At 41.4% G+C, this 25,251-nt stretch overlaps 1 protein-coding gene across 8 annotated transcripts in view; it reads left to right on the forward strand.

Annotated features, from left to right (window-relative positions):
- The window catches only part of LOC135217472 (potassium channel subfamily K member 6-like), a 191,279-nt gene that overhangs the window by 111,229 nt on the left and 54,799 nt on the right, over positions 1 to 25,251 (forward strand). The window lies entirely within an intron of this gene.

Genomic DNA, 25,251 nt, shown 5'->3' on the forward strand with positions numbered 1-25,251 from the left:
TGTGAAAATCTGTTTCTTCAAAATTTCATGTGTTAAGTTTCAGTTTGCAATATGTGACAATAATTTCATTATTTTTGCAAAAACTGGTAATGGTTGAATGTAATTTAATTTGCCTGTTTGAAATATTTGTTTTTATTGGTACATTTTGGTAGAAGGTAACACACTATCTGTAATAGGTAAAAAAAATTATATAATATATATATATATATATATATATATATATATATATATATATATATAAAACTAAGCAAATACCACAGGAAAATGGTAGGCAGAAATCCAAGCGCTTTCATCTTAACGAAAGCGCTTGGATTTCTGTCTATCATTTTCCATATTACTATTTGCTTATTTAATGAAGTCATGTGATTTTCTAAGCACACACACATATATATATATATATTTATTTATATATATGTATATATATATATATATATATCTATATATATATATAATTATTCAGACATAATATAGATAATATATTATATGATTATAATCACTTTAGCACGTGATTCATTTATCACACATATCCACAAGGTGAAAAATAAGAGACAGGGTGTAGGTCCTGACCGGTTTCGGCTTTATTTTCAAGCCATTGACAAAGGACTGATACATAGTATTAGAATTCACGAGTATATATACTACAAAGACAGTACTGACGAACATACACACAACAGTTTGAGACTGCAGATCCACCCACAGGCAGTGTCAAGGTAGGAGTGGCTTTCAAAAATCATTAGGCTAAAATTTACAATAAATTCTCAAGGATACTACCGCTTAGGGTACAAGTCCACACCTGACAGGTGTCAGGGAGGCGGGGTTGAACATCTCATTACCACTACTGCCCCCATTACCGTGTTTACAAATATAATAATCCTATTTTTCATATATCTCTACAAAGCCAACCTTAAAAATTTAAACAGTTTACAAATTTCTTTTGATATTAAAGGATCAAGTTTATACATTCCTTGACTGATGTTCATATTATTGTTGTAACTTTCTTTTATAAAACTAGATTCAATGATATTATTTCCAATTTCCATTAATTAGAACACATAGAACACACCTAGCTTTTTTGCCCCTTCCCAGTTAATAGCATGATTGTTCTCACTACATGTACAAAAATACCACTATTTCCCTGTGCATATCTCACACATTGTTTAGTGTTCTATCTTTTTTCCAGTGCTTTCCCCGTTTGACCAATGTAAAAGTTGTCACTAGACTTACACGGATTTTATATACACATCCTTTAGCATTGTCGGGGGAGTTCTTAATAAGTACCTGTTTCATTGTTTTATTGTTTTTAAAAACTACATTAACACCAAAATTCTTCAGGAGATGTGGGATATCTTTCATATTACTATTATAAGGTAGTACAAGCAAATTTTTGTTGTTGTAAGGTTCTTTTTATTTTGATACATGGTCTTTTTTGCCGCTTTTAATGCATTGTTTAGTACATTATCTGGATATTTCAGTTTCTTGCCTGTATTCTGAATCTTATCTATTTCCTCATCTATATATTCTGGGCTACATAACCCGTAGTGCTCTTAAAAACATAGAAGCAAACACTGATCTTTTAACCTTATTGTTTTGTCCAGAAATAGAAATGTACATAGGAAGAAATATTAGTAGGTTTTCTGTAACACTATACTTAAACCCACTACTATTTCTCCGTGAGGACATCCAAAAAAGGGTGGGCATTCATCTTTTTCTATTTCCATAGTAAATTTATTGATGGTACTAATTGATTTAACCTGGCAAAAAAGTTATTTACATCTTCATTCCCTGGCCATACACAAATTATGTCGTCAACATATCTAAACCAAGGTACATTGCGTGGAATTATATTATTTAAAATTTTCTTTTCAAAAAATTCCATATATAAATTACTTAGCATACGGAGAAATAGTAGTGGGTTTAAGTATAGTGTTTACAGAAAACCTACTAATATTTCTTCCTATGTACATTTCTATTCTGGACAAAACAATAAGGTTAAAAGATCAGTGTTTGCTTCTATGTTTTTAAAGAGCATTACGGGTATGTAGCCCAGAAAATATATAGATGAGGAAATAGATAAGATTCAGAAATAGGCACAGAAAACTGAAATATCCAGATAATGTAACTAAAACAATGCATTAAAAGCGGCAAAAAAGACCATGTATCAAAATAAAAAAGAACCTTGCAACAACAAAAATTTGCTTGTACTACCTTATAATAGTAATATGAAAGATATCCCACATCTCCTGAAGAATTTTGGTGTTAATGTAGTTTTTAAAAACAATAAAACAATGAAACAGGTACTTATTAAGAACTCCCCCGACAATGCTAAAGGATGTGTATATAAAATCCCGTGTAAGTCTTGTGACAACTTTTACATTGGTCAAATGGGGAAATGCGACTGAAAAAAGAATAGAACAACATAAACAATGTGTGAGATATGCACAGGGAAATAGTGGTATATTTGTACATGTTAGTGAGAACAATCATGCTATTAACTGGGAAGGGGCCAAAAAAAAGCTGGTGTGTTCTAATAATGCATTGGAAAGGAATATCATTGAATCTAGTTTTATAAAAGAAAGTTACAACAATAATATGAACATCAGTCAAGGAATGTATAAACTTGATCTTTTAATATCAAAAGAAATTTGTAAAAACTTTAAATTTTAAGGTTGGCTGTAGAGATATATGAAAAATAGGATTATTATATTTGTAAACACAGTAAAGGGGGCAGTAGTGGTAATGAGATGTTCAAACCCCGCCTCCCTGCCACCTGTCAGGTGTGGACTTGTACCCTAAGCGGTAGTATCCCTTGAGAATTTATTGTAAATTTTTAGCCTAATGATTTTTGAAAGCCACTCCTACCTTGACACCTGCCTGTGGGTGGATCTGCAGTCTCAAACTGTTATGTATGTTCGTCAGTACTGTCTTTGTAGTATATATACTCGTGAATTCTAATACTATGTATCAGTCCTTTGTCAATGGCTTGAAAATAAGCCGAAACCGGTCAGGACCTACACCCTGTCTCTTATTTTTCACCTGTGGATATGTGGTAATATAATATATATATATATATATATATATATATATATATATATATATATATATATATATATATATATATATATATATATATATATATATATATATATATATATATATATATATATATTATGTACATATATATATATATATATATATATATTATATATATATATATATATATATATATATATATATATATATATATTATTATATATACATATATATATATAATATTATATATATATATATATATATATATATATATATATATATATATATATATATATATATATATATATATATATATATATATATATGTATATACAGGCGGTCCCCCCCGGTTACGACGGGGGTTCCGTTCTTAAGACGCGTCGTAACCCGAAAAATCGTCGTAAGCCGGACGACGTTCTTCGAAAAACATGTCCACATGGGAAAATTTTGGCACTACTAATTTGCAATTTTTCTTAGGGCCGTATCTCTAAAATTATCACTAATTTACTTTTTTCATGTGCAACACTGTGTATTTGCACAAAATTACTGTATATTTTCATTAAAATACAAAAGAGAGAGAGAGAGAGAAGAGAGGAGAAATAACTCCATACGGTTTTCAAATCAGAGTTGAAATTGAATGTCGTAGGGCAACTTCTCTTTTTCCCCCATCCCATAAAAGACATATATTTTCTCCAGAGAGAAGAAGAAAGAGAGGACTGTGCCAGGTTACGTTTGTTCTGTCTATCAATCTCTTATGCTGAGAGCGAGAGAGATAAAAGGAAGAAATAGAAACACCAAATGTATGACAAGTATCTTGTGGAGAGAGAGAGAGAGAGTTGTCCTTACAGTATTTAAAAGAGAGAAATGGAATGATTATTGTATTAAAATACTCAGATATGAATTTTGTACTTATAGTATTTATTATTGGAAAAAAATATTAATGATAAAATTATTACATACACGTCCATGAAAATGATCTCAACTCAGTAAGAGAGAGAGAGAGAGAGAGAGAGAAAGATTCAAATAAAACCATTAAATTCGTTGACCATTGTATGGCATTGTTAGCTCGAGTGTCACTCGAGTTGAGGTGGGGAAATTGATACAGAAAAAGACAAAGGGAAGAATTTTCTTTTGAAATTAGTTATCGTATTATTACTACTTCTATTATTATTATTATTATTATTATTATTATTATTTGAAAATATAATAAACACGTGCATCTACCGTAAAAATTCTCTCATCTCATAAGAAAGAGGAATTATCCTTACAAGTGAAATGGAAAGGTCATTTTCATCTCTTTAAAATACGACCATTATGAATTTTGTAATTAAAGTTTTATTGTTATTATTATTATTAATAACTGAAATTATCAATAAACATTTTACATACTAGTACCATCAAAAATTCTTTCATCTCGGTAAAAGAGAGAGAGAGAGAGAGAGAGAGAGAGAGAGAGAGAGAGAGAGAGAGAGAGAGAGAGAGATGTGTGTTTTATCTCTCTCTGTTCTCTCAAAAAATACTTATAACGCTTCTTGTGTGGCAAAAGAGAGAGAGAGAGAGAGAGAGAGAGAGAGAGAGAGAGAGAAAGAGAGAGAGAGAGAGAGTTAACCTTAATTAAAGTGACATGGATAGATTAGTACGTATTGTATTTCTTTAAATACTAATCACATATGAATTTTGTAATTACAGTTATTATTATTATTATTATTATTATTTGAAAGTATTAAAAACAAATAGTACAAGTACATAAAAATCTCGAGTGCAGTAAATAGAGAGAGAGAGAGAGAGATAGAGGGGGGAAAATGTCAGGACCACGTGATTGCAACACTGCAGCTCTTCCCCCAAACAAATTTTCCCCCTCCTGGCTGTCACAGAACTTGATATATCTGACAGTTTTTTAGTACCTGAATCTTGAGAAAAGGTTACTGGAAGTTACTTGAAGAAGACTGGGATTTCCTTCATTCTTCCATAATTTTTTTTAAATATCAAGCTAAAATCTTACTAATTCACTATGGTTATTTTCTTTAATGAATTGATATTATTGCTGTATATTAATATTAATATTTGAAAATAGTAAATCATTTATTTATCATACTAAAAAACATACATCTTTGTAGTCGAGAGAGAGAGAGAGAGAGAATTATAGTGATTATTTTCATTGAAAATACAAAGAGAGAGAGAGAGAGAGAGAGAGAGAGAAACTGCTAAACTATAAAGGATTCTTATCTTATCATAGTATGTGTTTTTTTAAAAGCGTCGTAAACTCGGCAGCGTCGGAAGCGTCAGCGTCGTAACCTCGGAACAAGCGTCATAACCCAGGGCGATTTTTCAATGAATATTTAAGAAAAGCGTCGTAACCTCGGACGTCGTAAGCCGGTGGACCCGTCGTAACCCGGGGACCGCCTGTATATATATGATATATATATATATATATATAATATATATATATATATATATATATATATATATTTATGTATTTATATATTTATGTATCAGTGGACCCCCATATTCACGTTCTCCAGATTCACAGACATCGCACAGTTTTTGCAGATTTCTCTCGGGTTTTTAACCCCCGTTTCCCCCCCTCCCCGCATTATTTGCAGAAATTCACATTCATGGTATTTTTTTTTTTTCTATGTGAAATATCCACAAATTCCTGTTTTTTTTTTTTAATCAACAATATCATCATAAAATGCACTTTTTGTGATAAAACTATTAAAAAAAACAAGTATAAAAATTTTTAGTATGTTTTTCTTGACTTTTAACTAACAAAATAAGCAGTTTTTAGCATTTTTATTGGGATTCCAAACATTCGCAGGTTCTAACTATTCAGGGGTGGGTGTCTGGTACACATCCCCCACGAATACAGAGGGACCACTATATATATATATATATATATATATATAATATATATATATATATATATATATATATATATATATATATATATATATACATATATATATATCGGGCCCCCCCGGACCCCCCGTATTCTCGTTATCTGAATTCGCGGACTCACACATTCGCGCATTTCTCTCGGGAACGTTTCCCTGCATTATTCGTGGAAAATTCGCACATTCACGGTTTTTTTTCTATGAGAAATATCCACAAATTCCTGTTTTTTATTTATTTTTTTTTTTTACCAATTTCCTCATAAAATGCAATTTTTGTGATAAAACTATTTATTTAAAAAATAAAGTATAAAATTTTTAGTGGGTTTTTCTTGAGTTTTAACTAACAAAATAGGCTGTTTTTAGCATTTTTATAGGGGTTCCAAACATTCGCGGGTTCTAACTATTCACGGGGGTGTCTGGTATGCATCCCCCGTGAATACAGGGGACCACTGTATGTGTGTGTGTGTATATATATATATATATATATATATTATACAGGCGGTCCCCAGGTTACGACGGGGGTTCCGTTCTTGAGACGCGTCGTAAGCCGAAAATCGTCGTAAGCCCCGGAACATCGTCACAAATCCTAAGAAAACCTTACTTTTAATGCTTTGGGGTGCATTGAAAACTATGTAAACTGCATTCTTATGCATTTTTCATCAAAAAAACCTTCAAATATTGATTATTTTCATTTGTGGTGTCATATTTCATCTCCCAGATGAGCGTTGTAGGCGTCGTAACCCTGGAACATGCATCATAACCCTGGAAATAACGTCTATTGACAAGCGTCGTAACCTCAGAACGTCGTAAGCCGACACCGTCGTAACCCGGGGACTGCCTGTGTGTATATATATATATATATATATATATATATATATATATATATATATATATATATATATATGTATATATAATGTGTGTAATATATATATAAAGGATTTTGACGAAGGAAAAATCTATTTCTGGGTGATTGGTTCGTGTCGCCCTGTGAAATAATCCTTAAGTTCATTATTTCTAGGTAATACCTAATAAATACCAGAGAATAAAATCAAGAAGATGTCAGTATAACTGACTCGCTCACTCTATAAAAGAAGTGTCGGTATGGTAACAGGGGCGAGTGAGACCACTACCACGAACCACTTGCCATTTAGAACTTCCCCCCCACATCACAAATCCCCCACCTGAGAGAGCCGATCCAAAGGATGATGCGCCCGCTACTACTACTAATACCGACGCCAAGCGGAGTGCAGCGCCTCTAGTGGCCATCCTTTTATAAAGATGTCCATCTTGGCCTGCAGGGTGGGTAAGAAAGGGGGGGTTTCACAGGGCGACACGAAGCAATCACCCAGAAATAGATTTTTCCTTCGTCAAAATCCTTTTTCTGGGCTCAGTTTGTGTCGGCCTGTGAAATAGTACCAGAGAAACAGCCAAGATGACAATGGAGGGATATAATGAAACATTAAAATAAAATAGACTATAATATAAGTGAATCAAAAGTTGTTACAAAATTTATAATATAAAGGTACTTAAAACTAGCTTAAAATAATCAGTGAAAAGCACAGTTTAGTACAATGGTAACAAAATAAGTATTCAAGGAGATTCACTAAAACTAATTTAATATTTACAAAATATACAAAAGCCATTGTGTTCTACCCTAGCATAAAAATAAGGGTAGAAACACTGAAGCACATTTATATGTACACTATGTGGATGCCCCTAGCAAAAAAATAAGGGGCAGTCCACCAAAATCAACCTAGCGGCTAAGGCTAGAGGACCACGTAGAGCATAGCAGTAGGGTGAGACATGTTGGACAAGGTAGGTAAAAAGGAGACCTGGATCTTTTAACTACAACTACTGTGCAGAGTCAGGGGAAACTGTTTCCTGCTGCTACTGCTGAAAATTTTAATGATTCCAAGGACTTCAGGTAATGACGTTTGAAGACTGTCGGTGATTTCCATCCAGTATACTTCTTAAGATCCTCAAAATTCATATGCTGGAAATAATTAATCGAAGTAGCTACTGGCCCTAGATCATGTGCTTTTGGGAATGATTCAGGGTTGGCTTGTTTAATGAAGTAAAGGATCTGCTGTCTGATTCCTTTAACTGATAAGGTGCCACCTCTTTCCCTCATAAAAAGAGGGCCTGAGGATCTAGAGGATGTCTGAGACAGAAAGGCTCTTAAGGTCAATACTGGACAAAGGTAGGGATCTTGGGGAAGAGGAATGACTTTCCAAGGTGCCCACCTTGCTAGAGGATCCTCATTTTTAGCTAAGAAACTGCGATCCGGGGAAAGCAAAACTTCTCCTGAAGGGAGAAATTCTACATGACCCGTATCTCTGGATAGAGCTGACAGTTCTGAAATTCTGGCCCCTGAGGCCAGGCTTAATAAGAATAACGTCTTTCTAAGTAGCATTATAAATGTGCAAGACGAGTTGTCAGTGTCCGAGGCTAGTTTGAGGACGTCATTTAAAAACCATGAAACTGAAGTAGGCCTTTCAGAAGGTCTAAGTCTAGCACAGGCTTTGGGAATAGACGTAAAGTAGGATTCTGTTAAGTCTATTTGAAAACCCAACTGAAAGATTTTCTTCAAAGCTGATTTATTAGTGGTAATAGTGCTAGCTGCTAGGCCTTTTTCAAACAAAGACCTGAAAAAGGATATGGCTAGTTAATTGCATGTTGTAGTGTCTGTTTCCTTCAGGAAAGATGCCACTTTTTGACGCAGAGTCATACTGTCTTATAGTTGATTCCCTCTTATCTGATTCTAGGAAGAGGATGTTTTGGGGATCAATATTAGCATTTTTTTTAGCCGCAAACTTCATGAAGTCCATAAAGTTAGGGTCTGGAGAATTCCTGAGGAAGCGAACACAGTCCTCATTTGTACTGATTGCGATAGCTTGGGGTTGGGAATCCGTTGAGGTCAGAGGCCCAACTCCAGAAGCAGGGGGTACCAGTTGCTCTTTGGCCAATCTGGAGCAATCAGGGCTACTTGACCTTTGAAAGTCCTCAGTTTGCTCAGAACTTTCAAGAGAAGATTCACTGGAGGAAAGATATAGATCTTTCTCCACTGATTCCAATCTATCGACAAGGCGTCCGTGGCATAGGCCAGAGGGTCCAGGTTGGGGGCCACATAGCAAGGGAGCTTGTGGTTCGCTTGTGAGGTGAATAGATCTACCTGGAGACCTGGTACACTCTGGCATATCCACTGGAATGACTTGACGTCTAGAGACCATTCTGATTCCAGAGGGACTGAACGGGACAAGGCGTCCGCTATAACATTCCTTACCCCTGCCAAGTGGGTGGATGATAGGTGCCATTTGTACTTGTTCGCTAGAGCAAAAATGGCTATCATGACATGGTTCACATGTTTGGATTTGGATCCTCCCCTGTTGATGCAGTGAACTACTACTGCACTGTCCAAAACTAGCCTTAGATGAGACTTCTTTGGGGGAAGGAGCTTCTTTAGGGTAAGAAAAACTGCCATTGCTTCCAGCACATTTATGTGGAACTGTCTTGGAAAGATTCTTTACCTTCGCCCATGGACGAAGCTGGTTGCGAAGGATTTGTGGAATCACTGACAACTTGTCTCGAGATTTGACATTTGCTCTTGAGCGCCAAACTCGATTTATATCTTTCAGTCTTGCCTTCAAAAGGACGTCCGTCACTGAGGCAAACTGGAGGGAACCTAGGATTCTTTCCTGGTTTCTCCTTGAAGCCTGTTTGTTGTTGAGAAATTGCCTCACTGACTTGGCTATTTCTTTCCTCTTGATCACCGGAATTGACAGATTGTGGGAGGATAAATCCCATTGGATGCCTAGCCATTGGAAACGAGTCTCCGGAGGGAATCTGGATTTCGTTTTGTTTATCTGGAACCCCAGATGTTCCAGGAATTGAACTACTTTCTTTGTGGCTTTGAGACATTCCTCGACGGTTGGTGCCCAGATCAGCCAATCGTCGAGGTACGTTACTACCATTATCCCTTGTGATCTCAGTTGTTGAACTACTACTTCCGCTATTTTCGTGAATACCCTGGGGGCTACATTCAGTCCGAAGGGCATCACTTGAAAGAGAATGCCTGGTTCTCCTAGTTTTTGAAACCTAGGTATGGGCGGAAGTGTCTCGCGATGGGGATATGATAGTATGCGTCTGTAAGATCGATAGAGGTGGTGACGGCCCCACAGGGTAGTAAGGTCCGTACCTGCAAGATGGTCAGCATTTTGAACTTGTCGCAGCGAATGAAAGAGTTTAGCTGGGACAAGTCTAAGATTACTCTTCTTCTTGATGAGCCTTTCTTTGGCATGCTGAACAAGCGCCCTTGAAATTTTAGATGCTTGACTCTCGCCACAACTCCTTTCTGAAGGAGCTCCTCCGCATAATCTGTCAACTCCTTTGACGGCACTTGGAGAAATGATTTGGTTGGTGGGGGATCTTTGATCCAACTCCAACCTAATCCCTTGGACACGATGCTCTGTGCCCATTTGCTGAACCCCCACCTGTGACGGAAGAGGAACAGCCTCCCTCCTACCTGGGGAGTCTCACTGCTGCTGTGCGGGATGACCTCCACGTCCTCCTCTGAAGTGCTTACCCCTGCTTGCAGCCCTTCCCGAACCTCGCTGACAAAAGTTGCCTCTCGCCCTGCTTCCCCTCGAGAACCTATTAAAGGTAGGGAATGCCTGGTTTTCATACATGGAGTTGAAAGCCGGCGAGACGGTGTATGAGGTCGAGGGCTGGTTCTGAGGGGATAGCAAGAGGATAGGTTGGTTCTGCTTCGATGTCGAAGGCTGACCCGGTTGGGTAACTGGAACGGCCTGGACAAAGTGCTGCTGTTGCTGGTGCTTCTGGTATGGCTGGAACCTTTTGGTTTTCTTCAGCTTTTTACCAGAAGAAGGTGGGTTCTCCTGCTTCCTCTTGGATGAGATACCCCACCTAGCTCTAAGGCTTTGGTTAAGCCTTGAAGCCTCGTGGTGCACCTCATTCACAGAAGATTCTGGGAACAGGTCCGCACCCCACATGTTGGAAGCAAGAAGCCTATTCGGTTCGTGTCGAATGGTGGCTTCTTGCAACACATGCTTACGACAGTTTCTCCTAGCCGTGAAGAAGTCGTAAGCGTCTGCCTGGACCGACTGAAGTTGAGACTTAGCGAGGATCTTGAACAAAGGTTCCGTCGCGTATGAGAGAGCAGCCATCTCCGTAATGACTAGGGAGTTAAGTGATCTCCCTAGCCTAGTCCATGCATCAAATTCTGCCTGAATAAGACTATCAGGCAGTCTAGGAAGCTTTTCACCGAACTGATCCATGGCACAGTCCGGTTTCAGCTTTCCCACTGTAAAAGTGGCCGGCAGGTTCTCCCATAGTTCCCCAAACGCAGGGAAGAGAGGAGATGTTGGCTCTGCTTCCCTGAGCTGTGCAATGGGTTCGTCCTTCAACACAGCATGAAGAGTTGTCTCCACCATCTTTGTCGTAAAGGGGATTGAAGCCTCCTCCTCTGTGGCAAAGATGGTGAAGGGACTCTTGAAGGCCTGGAGTTTGGTATTGGAACAATCCCAATCCTCCAGACAGTGAACCCACTCTCTTTGGGCGTGATCCCTAGTGTACAGAAGTCTCTCTAGGGATCTTGTCTTCCCTATTGAGCGCTGTTTGTGTTAGCCTGGCATATCCTATGAAAGGCTGAGTCAATCCGGCGGGGTAGAACTCGAAGTCCTCAATCCTTCTTGTTCCACACTCCGGAATCGAAATCATACCATCCTTGAAGGGAGCATAGGCTGCTACCCTCCAAGGATTGTCATAGAAAAGGCCGAAGAGATTCATAAGGTGGTAACTGGACCAGACCAGTACCTCCTACCGGGAAGTTAGCCTGAGGAGCTTGGTTCAGGCCAGCGAAGCGATTATCGTGTTCCAGAACACGATTAGAGAGATCCTGAATTGATTGGCCAGACTGGTTGATGCTGCTAGAGAGTTGAGCAAACATTTGCTCAAATCTCGTCCCAAGCGATCCAACCATCTCTCCTACTTGTTGTAAGACTCCTGCCGAGAAGGTGGCGGGATCGAAGGCACTAGATGCTGCGATCCTGGCAGGAGTCACCGGAGCGGATCCGGTAGCTACCGGAGACGGTACTGGCTCGGTCGGAGCTCGGACCTTCTCCTTAGAAGCCTTGCTTCTTGACCCTCTTGAATGTGAAGAGTCAGACTTCGCCTTCACTGCTCCGGAGTAGGATGCCAAAGACTTACGTGAGGAAGAAGACGACGACTTTTTGGGTGTCGTCTTCACTTTCGGGGGCACAGAAGCAGCAGGCGAAGGAGTAGGGATTTCAGATCCCGTGAAGCCTTGGAAGGAAGAAGAGGAAGGAACAGGAGAAGAAGATCCAGGTGCGCCCAAAGTACCTACCTCGACCAACAAATCCTCAACACCTACTGCCATTGACTCTATATTGATGTCCAAAGTGGCGACGTCTGGCACTGTTTCCTGAGTCGATACATTCCCGAAGGCCTGCTGTACCTCACGCTGAATAGAGGCTATGGCTGGGGCTGCCGTGGCGGGGTCCACATACCCTGTCGCTTTCCCTCCGGGGAAGATCTGGACAGCCAACTTCTTATCGAGGATGTATGGCTGTCCCTTGGTGGCGTTCTTGCCAAAGCCGCCTACCCAAGCCTTCAGGGTTGCTAGGGCGACTTCCTTGACGGCGGCAGCCTGAAAGAGAGGACCGATGAAGCCTCTAACGGCAGAGCTATAGCTTAGAACTAAGACATTAGAGATATATAATGGTAAGAAAAATTACCCAGCAACCTACTTACCCCATCCAAAAGCTGACTCATGAGGTCATAGCATATGGTACATGCCTCGTGGTGCCAGACGATCAGTTCGCCGTGGGTAGTAGCGCACGGGGCGTGGGTCCTACACTCCTCATGGCCACAGGGGTCATGGAGTACTGCATTGCAGCCTGGTTCCTGGCAATTGGTAGCCTGTAAGTGGAAGGATACATGAGTATCGAGAATACACACTTACAGCCTAACATGAACTCCGTTGCATGCCGGAGTATGCAAGTTAAATTAAAACTAGTCCTCTACCCCAATACGTGTGGTTTGTAGGGCGGTCTGGTTGAGGTCTCCGGCGTACACCGGGGACGGAGAAGGAGAGCAACCAGGAGTGGTGAGAAAGCCCAGAGAAGGAAAAACCACGACGGAGAACGGCGGAGGCAGTTAATGATAAGGTAACAATAATAATATAAAAAGGGGCTTGTATACTATAACAGAGAGTAAGACATGCCTTCCTTCCGACTACTAGAGGAGTACCCGGGTAAGTAAGCAAGCTCCCCTCCGGTAGCGGAAAGAAGGTAGTAGTAGGCAAGCTTTTGAGACCACTAGTAGACCCCTACCCCGGCGGCTGGCGGAGCCAGTAATATTCCGACAACCGAATGGGCCCCCGGCTAGTAAGCAGGGGCTCCGTCCGTCGTGGGAGAAACGGGGTGTGGGGAGAGCAAACGAGATACACCGGAGAGGGCCGAGGCGACCGGGGGGAGGGGTGGCCAACCCCAACCCCCTTACACATCGGATACCCCGGTACCCAAGACTACAAATGGTCACACAGACTCCCAGCTGACCAGGTCTTCCTGGAGCCCCCCTCAGAGAGAGAGGGAGGGAGGCGACAATGGTTGTCATGACAACCGAGGAGAGCCCGGCCAGACCCCCCCCTTACCGCGCGGAAGGGAGGGAAGGGAGTGGGGTAAGGCGCCCAGTGGGACACGTGAACGAGGGTGGACCAAGGTGCGGTAGCAACACAACCACTAGGCAGAGACCATGTGAACCCAACTGTACCAAGAGAGGATGAACACAAGGAAGAAGCCTAGGTACTGAGCGCCTAAAAGCTAGCCTAACACAATAAAATAACACTGAATAATGTAATATTAAATAAATAAATACATCGTAAAAGAATGGAAGGAACACACGAGTGAGAGAAACAGGAGTCCAGGAGAAGGCGAACCAATCCGAGACCAGTCGACTACTCGGAGCCAGCCGTAGCCGATGAAGAGCAAAAGCTGGGATGCTGGAATAGGGGAAGCACAGTATAGCCCTAAATACCAAAACCAAAGAGATAACTGGGTAACAAATGTATGGGCTGTGAATTCCTAAATTCTAAAATACGATGTAAATAAGTAGATGAACGCAAAATAAGAACCCATGAAAGGAAGAAAGACGTCCCAGTATGGAAGACTGGGAAATCTTAACAGCACGAGGCGGGCTCATGGCCGCCACGAGTCAACCGGGTGACCGTTTATAACCTAAAAAACGAAAAATACTGGTCCCTGGAAGACAAAAATACAAATTCTTAACCTTTCGGGTACTTAACTTAGCCGTGGCGATAGCAGCGCGTTCCATCTTGGAGTAAAATCCCAAAAAAGCGATCACAACACAAGTGAGAAAAAACGTGTGTGTTTGCGAAGAGCTAATATAAAAGGATGGCCACTAGAGGCGCTGCACTCCGCTTGGCGTCGGTATTAGTAGTAGTAGCGGGCGCATCATCCTTTGGGATCGGCTCTCTCAGGTGGGGGATTTTGATGTGGGAAGTTCTAAATGGCAAGTGGTTCATGGTAGTGGTCTCACTCGCCCCTGTTACCATACCGACACTTCTTTTATAGAGTGAGCGAGTCAGTTATACTGACATCATCTTGATTTTATTTTTTCTCTGGTATTTATTAGGTTATTTACCTAGAAATAATGAACTTAAGGATTATTTCACAGGCCGATACGAACTGAGCCCAGAAATATATATATATTTTGAAGCTAATTTTAAAGGGGTCGCATCATACACGCGGTATAAAATTAGCGTTCCGTCTATGCTTTCTCAAATCTGCAGATTGCGATAGTTACTACCGGAGGAAAACAGTAGATCTTTTAAAAAGTTATGCTTTACTTGTACTTCACTATATCCAATAATATTGTATGCATTCTCATATTACTATTGTATTTTAAAATACAAAAGAGCGATCGTGCGCCATTTGCATTATTTTGGTTCATACAACATGTTTAACTGTTCTAGACTAACCATCTATAATTTCCAAATCAGTTGATTAAGGTACAATACCGAAGGATTTTTTACTTTTTGTTTTACTCAGTAAAAGAAACATTTGTTACTTGAACTATTATTTTCATTTTAGGATACACAGGAAGGTGAAAATTTATTAAGTAAAAAAAAAAATGCATAAAATTAATAAACTAAAATCCTCCAAAGTCGCTCTCCGTGCCGTATCATCAAATACTGCTCTGAATTCTTTGCCATCAAGGCAGTCGTCATATTCGTCATCTTCCAGATCTTTGATAATTTCATCTTCATCTCCTGCATCTTCGTATAGGACATCGTCAATTCATAAGGAAGGTATAGTCTTGTCACCGTGGCGAGCTCTCTGGCGTGGCTTTTAAAGATCTGCCCTTATGCTAATTTTACAATAACAACAACTGCCCGTGTGTGACAGACCTTTGAATGTCCTTGAGACAAACCCCGAGGCTATAATTTCATCTTCATCTCCTGCATCTTCGTATAGGACATCGTCAATTCATAAGGAAGGTATAGTCTTGTCACCGTGGCGAGCTCTCTGGCGTGGCTTTTAAAGATCTGCCCTTATGCTAATTTTACAATAACAACAACTGCCCGTGTGTGACAGACCTTTGAATGTCCTTGAGACAAACCCCGAGGCTATAATTATAAGATTATAAGGGGTTTTCATTCCCAGGTACTTTAATCTCCTTCCTATTCGGCCCTGTTCTCTCTCTCTCTCTCTCCTAAATCTTACAGCTGTCCGAGCGAGAGCTTTTTTTATGGGACAACATAGGCCCGCATTTCGCATTTTCCATACATATTTATTTTATATACGATTGCCCTTTCTCGGCTGTGAAGTTGATGTCTATCCGTGGCTGTGAGATGACCAGGAATAACTTGTAAGTCGGTATCAAAGTCACTCCACACTTCAGTCAGGCCAAAACTTTGCCATATCGCATTCAAGCAATATTCAGTCAATGTTTCCTATTATTTTCTCAGAGAGAGAGAGAGAGAGAGAGAGTCTGTCTGTATACGATTGTTTATTTTCTCACTCGTCAAACTTACTCTGTTATGCTTTATTTCATATTTCCTTGCTCACCAATTTATTCTATACCTACGATATTAAGAAATCAAGATATGTGTAGAAGGGAGAACTGCCTCCAGACTGTACAGTCAGTATGGATTTAAACGCACGTGGAACTGGTTGAAATATTCGCAACAGCACCAAAATGAGATGCCCTGTTGATAGAAAATCGACTCCTTTCTGTTTATTGCATAAAAAAACTTTATCAATCGTGACCTACGTAATTTATTTAGAATTCTGAGCAACGGAAAAGATATTATTTGATATCTGTTATGGGAGAAATGGTTTTATCTCTGTTGTTGTTATAAATTTGGCAGATATGCGATCAAACACGTGGGTGCACCAAAACAGCCCAGCCAGAGAGCTCCACTCAATTTGTAAATGCTATTGTTTGGCGTGCTAGGCTTACCCGATTCATTTGGGTGTGCGCTGCAGCTGCTGATACTGCTACTCAAATAATCGTATTTTTCTTACTAAATCCCAGAGTTGGACCATGAAAATCCCAATATTAACCAAAAATCCCAAGATAATAAAAATAAATTGACATATGCCAAGCTTTGGAGTCCTAAATATTTACTCTGTCTATCAGGAATATACTGATAAATTGAATTGATGTATCTTTTCCTGAGAGAAGAGGGAGAGAGAGAGAGAGAGAGAGAGAGAGAGAGAGAGAGAGAGAGTATTCTTCATGTAATCAGTAAAATACACTAATAAAAACAAAAACTACGTACTGTATGCAAAGCACACACATCATCGTTAGCTTCCCGTGTGTTACGTGTAAACATTCATTCTAAGAAATTCACAGAGTAGTATAACTAACACCTGATTGCTGTGGTACCATGGAGATCTGTTATCCAATGACTGCCCTCTGCTTCTGTTCTATTTATAGACATACGCCGTGGATGACACTAGGTTAGAACCGTGAACGTTACCATGTTCGTGATTTTCTGACTGCTGACGGCAAAAATTACTCGATAATTTTCTTTATATAATTATTTCTTCGTGAAAACAATAACATAATATGATCATGGTTTTAACGTTTAATGTGATAGTGGTATGAAAAATACCAGTGTGTCGTAGTGAGCGTCATCAATATAGTGTATGAAAATACCACATGGTGTTGAGCGATACGTAATCACAAAGTACAAATCCTTTTCCCGGACCATCCTCAAAATTTTACGACTCTTCAACTGCAAGATCGATATGGTGAAATATATTATATAGTCATACTTATTGTTAAAATTCACAAGTTGAACTGCAAAACATTATTAGATTTTGATTGTTATGTACATATATTTTTTGCGTTTTACGAAATGTTTGTTTTGAAAATAATAGCTATTAGTGAACATATGATATTAATTGTCCCACTATTTTATTATAGGTGATCTTAATTATCTCACATTCATGTAACAGTATTATATTAATATTTATTTAAATAGACTGTAATTAATAAATAACAATAATGAAAAACATAAAGGAAAAATATGTTTTTGCTGCAGTACTGATGTTTGTTTGATTATGCATCTGACCTCACATTTCCGAAATTGAAAAATTCCAAAAACCGAAACATCGGAATGTGTGTGTACTGCACATTTTTTTAAACACGCACACAGTGTCTACACATTTACTGATACCCGTTGGTAAAAGACTCAAATTACAGTATTTATTTCTGAGAGAGAGAGAGAGAGAGAGGGTGATTTAGGACTCCAAGGCGTGTTATTTTTACAATTATTTTATTATCTTGGGATTCTTTTTTAATCTTGAGATCTTCTATTCAATTCTCGAGATTAGTAAGAAAATTACCGTAACTTCACTAGCAGCAGCACACATCTGAACGACTCTGCCATTAGCACGCTAAACCACCAACCTTATGAACTGACCTCAGAAAAGGAACTCGCATGATACATGAGATACATGACAAAACCACCGTTTATTGGTGAAAATTTTGGGGTCGCATGATATGCGAGATCGCACGTTACTCGAGTATATACGGTATATATATATATATATATATAATATGTATGTGTGTGTGTGTGTGTATATATAAGGGATTTTGACGAAGGAAAAATCTATTTCTGGGTGATTATTGGCTCGTGTCACCCTATGAAATATCCTTAAGTTCATTATTTCTAGGTAAAATTATCCTAAAATTACCAGAGAAAAACTAAAATCAAGAAAATGTCAGTAAAACTGACTCGCTCACTCTATAAAAGAAGTGTCGGTATGTAAATAGGGGCGAGTGGGATCACTACCACGAGTCATTTACCATTTAGACCTTCCAACATAAAATCCCCACCTGAGAGAGCTGATACTAAAGGGTGATGCGACCGCTACTACTACTACTACTGACGCCACGCGGAGAGCAGCGCCCCTTGCGGTCATCCTTAATATATGAACATCTTGTCCTGCAGGTGGGAAAAAAAAAAAAAAAAAAAAAAAAAAAAAAAAAAGGGTAAAAAGAAACAGGGTGGGTTTCATAGGGCGACACGAGCCAATCACCCAGAAATAGATTTTTCCTACGTCAAAATCCCTTTTCTGGGCTCAGCTCGTGTCGGCCTATGAAATAGTACCAGAGAAACAGACAAGATGGAATAAAAGGACAAATGAAAACCAAATAGTAAAAAGACTGATATATATAAGTGAATCAAGACTCATTACAGTATACTAACAAAAAGTACTTAAAAAACTAGCTTATACTAAATAATGGTAGGATAACCATATCATATTAACATAAAGGTACTTAAAATTAGCTTATTATACTAGAAACTTGGGTGGTACAATAAATAGTGGGTAATGGTAAAATAGAACAATATACAATGATTTCACTAATAATTTAAGCATTATTTAACAAAATATACAAACTCATTGTGTCCTACCCTAGCATAAAAATAAGGGTAGAAACACTGAAGCACATTATATGTACACAATGTGATGCCCCTAGCATAAAAAATAAGGGCATTCCACCAATACGATCCTAGCGGCTAAGGCTAGAGTATCACGAAGAGCATGGCAATAGGGTGAGGGCATGTTGGACGAGGTAGGTAGAAAGGAGACCTGGATCTATACTACAACTACTGTGCAGTATCAGGAGAACAATGTTTCCCGCTGCTACTGCTGAAAATTTTAAAGATTCCAAGGACTTCAGGTAATGACGTTTTAAAGACTGTCGGTGATTTCATCCAGTATACTTTTTAAGATCCTCAAAATTCATATGTTGGAAATAATTAATTGAGGTGGCTACTCCTCTGATATCATGTGCTTAGAAATGATCAGGGTTGGCTTGTTTAATGAAGTAAAGGATCTGTTGTCTGATTCCTTTCACTGATAAAGTGCCACCTTTTTCTCTCGTAAAGAGAGGACCTGAGGATCTAGAGGATGTACGAGATAGGCTCTTAAAGTTGATACTGGGCAAGAGAAGGATCTTGCGGAAGTGGGATAACTTTCCAAGGGGCCCACCTGGCAAGAGGATCCTCGTTTTTTAGCTAAAAAAAACTGCGATTCCGGGGAAAGTATGAACTTCTCCTGAGGGGAGAAATTCTACATGACCCGCATCTCTGGATAGAGCCGACAGTTCTGAAATTCTGGCCCCTGAAGCCAGGCTTAACAAAAATAACGTCTTCCTAAGTAGCATTATGAATGTGCAAGACGAGTTGTCAGTATCTGAGGCTAGTTGAGGACTCTTTTAAGAACCATGAAACTGAAGTAGGCCTTTGAGAAGGTCTAGTCTAGCACAGGCTTTGGGAATAGATGTAAGTAAGATTCCGTTAAGTCTATTGAAAACCCAACTGAAAGATTTTCTTCAAAGCCGATTTATTAGTAGTAATTGTGCTAGCTGCTAAACCTTTTTCAAATAAGGATCTGAAAAAGGATATAGCTAAGTTAACTGTCATGGTTGTAGGGTTGAGTTCTTTCAGGAAGGATGCTAACTTTTTAACAGCTGAGTCATATAGTCTAATAGTTGAATCTCTTTTATCTGATTCCAGAAAGAGGATGTTTTGTGGATCAATGTTAGCATCTTTTTTAGCCGCAAACTTCATGAAGTCCATAAAGTTAGGGTCTGAAGAATTCCTGAGGAAGCGAACACAGTCCTCATTTGTACTGATTGCGACAGCTTGGGATTGGGAATCCGTTGAGGTCGGAGACCAATTCCAGAAGCAGAGGATACCAGTTGCTTTTTGGCCAATCTGGAGCGATCAGAGCTACCAGTTCCCTTTGAAATGTCCTCAGCTTGCTCAGAACTTTTTCAAAAGAAGATTCACTGGAGGAAAAATGTAGATTTTCTTCCATTGATTCCAGTCCAACGACAGGGCGTCTGTGGCATAAGCCAGAGGGTCCAGGTTGGGGGCCACATAGCAAGGGAGCTTGTGGTTCGCTTGTGAGGCGAAGAGATCTACTTGGAGACCTGGGACTCTCTGGCATATCCACTGGAATGACCTGTCGTCTAGGGACCATTCTGACTCCAGAGGGACTGACCGGGATAGTGCGTCCGCTATCACATTTCTTACCCCTGCCAAATGAGTGGCAGATAGATGCCATTTGTGCTTGTCTGCTAGAGCAAAGATGGCTATCATGACATGATTCACGTGTTTGGATTTGGACCCTCCTCTGTTGATGCAATGTACTACCACTGCACTGTCCAAAACTAGTCTTAGATGAGGACTTCTTTGGGGGAAGGAGTCTCTTCAGAGTAAGAAATACTGCCATTGCCTCCAGAACGTTTATGTGGAGCTGGCGGAATTGAACGGACCAAGTCCCCTGAACTTGCTTGAATTGAGAATATCCCCCCCAACCGGACAGGGAGGCATCCGTGTGAATGGTTAATACCGGAAGGGGATATTGAAGGGGTACCAATTTGGGAAGATTCATCACTTTTGTCCATGGACGGAGCTGATTGCGAAGGATCTGTGGAATTACTGACAACTTGTCCCGAGATTTGGCGTTTGCTCTTGATCGCCAAACTCGATTTATATCTTTCAGTCTTGCTTTCAGGTAGATGTCTGTCACTGAGGCAAACTGAAGGGAACCTAGGATTCTTTCCTGGTTTCTCCTTGAAGCTTATTTGCTTTTGAGAAATTGCCTCACAGACTTGGCTATTTCTTTCCTTTTGACCACTGGAATTGACAGATTGTGGGAGGATAAATCCCATTGGATCCTAGCCACTGAAAACGAGACTCCGGAGTGAGTCTGGATTTTCGTTTTTGTTTATCTGGAACCCCAGATGTTCCAGAATTGAATACCTTCTTCGTGGCTTTAAGACATTCCTCGACCGTTAGTGCCCAGATCAACCAATCGTCGAGGTACGCTACTACCATTATCCCTTGTGTTCTCAATTGTTGAACTACCACTTCTGCTATTTTCGTGAATACCCTGGGGGCTACGTTCAGACCGAAGGGCATCACTTTGAATGAGAACGTCTGATTTCCTAGTTTGAAGCCTAGGAATGGACGGAAGTGTCTGGCTATAGGGATATGATAGTATGCGTCTGTAAGATCGATAGAGGTTGTGACGGCCCCACGGGGAAGTAAGGTCCGTACCTGCGAGATGGTGAGCATTTTGAACTTGTCGCAACGAATGAAAGAGTTTAGCTTTGACAAGTCTAAGATTACCCTTCTTTTTGTTGAGCCTTTCTTTGGCACGCTGAACAAGCGACCTTGAAATTTTAGATGCTTGACTCTCGCAATAGCTCCTTTCTGAAGGAGTTCCTCCGCATAATCTGTCAACTCCTTTGATGGTATCTGATAGAATGATTTGTTTGGAGGAGGATCTTTGATCCAACTCCAACCCAATCCTTTGGACACAATGCTCTGTGCCCATTTGCTGAACCCCCACCTGTGACGGAAGAGGAACAGCCTCCCTCCTACTGGGAGCCTCACTGTTGTTGAGTGGGTTGACCTCCGCGCCCTCCTCTGAAGTGCTTGCCTCTTGCAGCTCTTCCTGTGCCTCGTTGGCGAAAGTGACCTCTCGCTCTGCTCCCCCTAGAAAACCTGTTGAAGGTTGGGAAGGCCTGGCTTTCATACATCGAGTTGAAAGCTGGCGAGACGGTGTATGAGGTCGAGGGTTGATTCTGAGGAGACAACAGGAGAATGGGCTGTGTCTGCTTAGAAGTCGAAGGCTGTCCCTGTTGTGTAACTGGGACGGCTTGGACGAAATGTTGTTGTTGCTGCTGTTTTTGGTAGGGTTGGAATCTCCTACCAGTTTTCTTCAATTTCTTACCAGCAGCATGGGCGCTCTCTTGCTTCCTCTTGGAAGAGATGCCCCATCTGGCTCTAAGCTCTGGTTAAGCCTAGCAGCCTCGTGATGCACCTCATTCACAGAGGCTTCTGGGAAGAGGTCCGCACCCCACATGCTGGAAGCTAGAAGTCTATTAGCTCATGCCTAATAGTTGCCTCCTGCAAAACATGCTTTCGGCAGTTTCTTCTTCTGGCTGAGAAGAATCAAAGGCATCAGCTTGAACCGACTGGAGCTGGGATTTAGCCAGTATTTTTAAAAGCGGTTCCGTAGCATAGGAAAGAGCATCCATCTCCGTAATGATAAGGGAGTTAAGAGATCTCCCAAATCTTTTGCGGGCATTGAATTCTGCCTGAATAAGCTATCAGGCAGCCTCGGGAGCTTCTCGCCAAACTGATCCATCGCACAGTCTGGCTTCAGCTTACCTACTGAGAAAGTGGCAGGTAGGTTCTCCCACAATTCTCCGAAGGACGGAAAGAGCGGAGATGTTGATATCCGCTTCTCTCAACTGTGGCATGGGCTCGTCTTTAAGGACTGCTTGGAGAGTCGCTTTCTACTATCCTTAGTAGCGAAATGGAAGAGAAGCCTCCTCCTCCGTAGCGAAGATAGTGAAGGGGCTCTTGAATGCCTGGAGTTTGGTATTAGTAACAATCCCAATCCTCCAGGCAGTGAACCCATTACCTCTGTGCGTGATCCCTACTATACAGCACAGTCTCTCTAGAGATCTTATCCTCTCTATTGAGAGCAGTTTACCGTAAGCCTAGCATACCCTATGAAAGGCTGAGTCAGTCCGGGAGGGTAGAACTCGAAGTCCTCATCCTTCTTGTTCCACACTCCGGAATGGAAATCATGCCATCCTTGAAGGGGGCATAAGCTGCCACCCTCCAGGGGTTATCCATAGAGAAGGCTGGTAGGGATTCATAAGGCGGTAGCGGTTTAAGGTTAGACCAGTACCTAGCCACCAAAGGGGCAGGGTTCGCCATGAGGGGCCAGGAGTGAGGGCCCAGCCCGAAACGGTTCATCATGCTCCCTAACTTGGTTAGAGAGGTCTTGTATCGATTGACCAGATTGGTTGATAGTACTGGACAGTTGAAGGCAAAACATTTGCTCAAACCTAGTACCGAGAGAGCCAACCATCTCTCCCACTTGTTGCAACACTCCTGCTGAGAAAGTGGTGGGATCAAAAGAGCTAGGTCCCGCCACCCCAACAGGAGTTACCGGAGTAGATCCGGGAGATCCGGTAGATCCGAAGGCATTGGCTCGGCCGGAGCGCGGGCCTTCTCCTTAGAAGCCTTGCTTCTTGAGCTCTTTGAATGGGAAGAGCTAGGCCTCGCCTTCACCGCATCGCGTAGGAATGTCGTTTAGACTTCCTAGCCGAAGAAGACGACGACTTCTTAGAAGTTCGTCTTACGGAGGGTCTTCGTTTATTCTCAATCTGTCCCATTCACCTTCGGGGGTGCGGACAGATGAGAGCGGTTGTGGGTGAACGAGAAAGGGTATCTACAGATTCCCCGTGAAGCCTTGAAAAGGCAAGAAGAAGAAGGAACAGGGGAAGAAGATCCAGGAGCGCTCAAGGGTAGACCTTGAGCGCCCGAAACACCTACCTCAACCAACAAATCCTCCGCACCTACCGCCATAGGCTCAAGATTAAGGTCCAGGTTAGCTACATCTGGGACCGGCTCCTGCGTCGAGACGGACCCAAACGCCTGCTGCACCTCCTGCTGAATGGAAGCTATGAGTGGGGCTGCCGAGATGGGGTCCACATACCCCGTCGCCTTGCCTCCGGGGAAGATCTGGATGGCCAGCTTCTTATCTAAAAATGTAAGGCTGGCTTCCCTTTGGCGGCGTTCTTCCCGAAGCCGCATATACCCAAGATTTCAAGGGTTGCTAGGGCGACTTCTTTCACGGCGGCAGCCTGTAAGAGAAGGCGATATGAAGCTTCTAGGGCGGAGATACGGTTTAAAGGAGCTTAAAACTAAGGGTAAATCATTGATAACAGAAAAAATGTCCAGGAGTTAACTTACCCCACCCTAAAGCTGACTCACAAGGTCATAGCAGATGGTGCATGCCTCAGGGTGCCAAACAATCATCCCGTTGTGGGTAGTGGCACACAGGGCGTGGGTCCTACACTCCTCATGGGCGCAGGGGTCATACAACACAGCGTTACAACCTGGAACCTGGCAGTGGTAGCCTGTAAGTGGAGAGATACATGAGTATCAGAGTGACACTTACAGCCTAACATAGACTCCGCTGCATGCCGGAGCATGTAAGTTAGATTAAACTAGTGCTCCGCCGCAATACGTGTGGTTAGCTAGGCGGTTGGTGGGGGTCTGAGGCTTACGCCGGAGACAGGAAAAGGTTCCAACCAGGAGTGGTGAGGGCCATGAAACCACGACGGAGATTAGTATACATAAACTAAAAAACCAATAGTCATCGTATCAGTAAGGGTATATCCATATAGAATGAGGTATAACTCTTTCCGTCTACTAGAGGAGTGCCCGGGTAAGGAGCGATGCTCTCCTCCGGTAGCGAAAACCAGGATATAGTAGGCAAGCAATATAGACCACTAGTAAATTCCCCACCCCGCCCACTTGGCGGAGCCAGGTGGACCTATAACCGAAGGGCTCCCGGCTTCAGCGGGGGCTCCGTCCGTTAAGGTAGGGGGAAGGGTTGGGAATGGGGAAAACAGGGGGGGGGGAATCCCGGCGTGAACACGGCGGACGAGAGAGAGAGGGGGGGTGGCCTACCCCCCCCCCCCCCCCCCCCCCCCCCAGTCCCTACTTACTACCCGCCAGGTAAACCCGTCCCGAGACAAGTGGTCGCCCTACCCCCCAGCTGGTATAGAACTCCTTGGCCCCCTCGGAGGGAGAGGGAGGTAGGCTACAGTGGTTGTCATGACAACCAAGGAGATCCACCAGACCCCTCCCTACCACACAGTAGGGAGGGAAGGGGGAGGGTATGGTGCCTAATGGGACACGTGATCGTAG

Source organism: Macrobrachium nipponense, chromosome 19, assembly GCF_015104395.2.
Source record: "Macrobrachium nipponense isolate FS-2020 chromosome 19, ASM1510439v2, whole genome shotgun sequence".
In the NCBI taxonomy this organism is placed as follows: Eukaryota; Metazoa; Arthropoda; class Malacostraca; order Decapoda; family Palaemonidae; genus Macrobrachium; species Macrobrachium nipponense.